Here is a 2,273-nt window from a genome sequence, read left to right on the forward strand (position 1 = left end):
CCGTCGCTCACTGCAGTGAATCGGACAGTTTTGTTGCGGTAAAGTTTTAAACTCCATTCAGATACACTGGTACATGACACCTGAAACTTTAGAGAGCGAGAGAAAGAGAAAAAGCGAACATTTTGTGCTGGTAAATGTTCGTCGATCTATTAGTGCTGTCGATTCATCAGTGGGCACTATCATCGGATGCCGGCTGCAAATTTTTTGGTTTATTCAGACTTACTTGTCTGCAGTAACCACTCGTCATCACAAAAAAAAGTTTGCGTGTTGTGTGACATCCCATTAATAATTTGGTCACTGCATACAACGGAAACACTATCACACTGAAATGACACCTCAGCGTACTTCAGACTATATTTGTTAAATAAAAATCACCTAATGATTGAAGAAATTTATCTTACTAGACTACATTCATTCAAATTAAAAATTTACATGGAATATTACAGCAATGTGACTCATAAAAAACTTAAACACAAAGAACAGCCATGGAATACAGAAGATAATTATGTGGGACTACCAATGACTTCTTTTCTATAGATTTTCTCTCTTGAAACTGGGCGTAATACAACTGCGACAGAAAATCAGCATCCGTACTTTTCTTGCGGGGTTTCGCGGACTTGAGTGCATGATATTCTACACAACTCCTACTACCGTCATTTGGAGGAGATCCGAAGTCCCAACAAAATTTCAAGCAACTTTCCACACTACATAACCGAGGAATTAGATTTCACAATGTGAGACTATCGGCACTCGAAACTGTAGCGGATTCACTCAGTGCCATTGATAACCGGAAACGGTAAGTATGTACTAAACATTTACTATAATTCTCTCCGCCAGGGTCATGTGGTCGACATCGAATCGAACGTTCGATATATACCGTAGGTACCTGTGCATTCGAGAGGCAGTTGTTTTCGGAAACTACCCGTTTCTGTACTCTTCTATTCTTTATTGTTAATCGCAATCCTTCGCTCGCATACAGCTTATTCGTATTACACCCAGTGCAGTCGGAGCCAGCGCCACTCACCCGTCAGCTGAGGGCGCAGTTGGAAAGTGCGGAGCCGTTCCGCACTGAGGTCTCGGTCATTATCCAGCAGCAGGACGCCTGTGGACCATAGGAAGTACACCGCCGAACATAGTCTGCTGCTGGTAATGCACAGCGGGACATTGGACAATGCCTAGCAACATATCGTCGTCCTAGCCAACAACAGGCTTCCCGTCGAGTCGTTGCCCAGCAACTACCACGACTGGAGACTGTAAGGGGATTACGTCAATGGAGGTTAACTACTCAAAATCGCTGTCCACTGGCTGATGACCGGCAAGTACGTGGCACCACAAGCTTAACTATGTTTCAGCTTGTTACTTTTTACGCTAGTGTTAGTTGTTTTCAAGTCTGAGTTTTGCATTATTCTACATACAATTTTTCGTAAATAGCATTGTAACTAAAGGCTACAAATTAAAGCAGGCAATCGTCATTAAAGTCAATTCTGTGCGAAAGAACTAAAACAGTAAACAACTTAAATTATTTAAACATAATCGTTTAACGTCTCTGGCGGGTTAGAGATGATTAATACTCGCATGTGTGTAAAAGACCTTGTTCTATATAACGTCAGCCAAAAGTGGTCTATAGAGCGCAGAAACAGTTCGTGTTTTGTTATCTAATAAACCTACACGTTTTTGAATGTCTACTGTATAAGTTTGTCCAAATAAACACAAATGAGGTGCGAGAGCGCTAATCATATCGCAGGAAGTATGAAACTATCACTTAGGCGTCTTGGCAGTTTCGTGTTTACTGCAGCAAATGCGCTGCTTCCGTGTCGTGTGACTTTCATACTTTTCAATTGGCTGAGGACAGCCATAGCCTAAGACAGAAGAACCACCACGAACGGAACTGGAGGTGGGAGCAAACTGCAGACACGACGGACATGCTACTGGGATTCCCACTTTCCGTTAGTATGGGTAATATACCCATCCTGCTAATTTCCATGCACACTAAGGGAATCATTGTGGATAATAGGCACAGTGACTATAATCTCACAAATAATTCGAATAAATAACAAAATATAACAGAAAAAATTTTGTCTTTCAAGGTGTTTCGAACCGTTACTATAAATTCACCATGCTTGCCAGCCCTTCCCGTTCACCATTACACTATCAGTGATATGTCAAACAGATTGCTTGCAATTATACCTACATCAAATTTATGTATGTGTCTAATAGCTGTCACTCTACGCCTTTTTTTATTCGAAATGTTGTAGGCTTACTTGCGTTTCTTA

This window comes from Schistocerca cancellata, chromosome 8 (genome assembly GCF_023864275.1).
Source record: "Schistocerca cancellata isolate TAMUIC-IGC-003103 chromosome 8, iqSchCanc2.1, whole genome shotgun sequence".
NCBI lineage: Eukaryota > Metazoa > Arthropoda > Insecta > Orthoptera > Acrididae > Schistocerca > Schistocerca cancellata.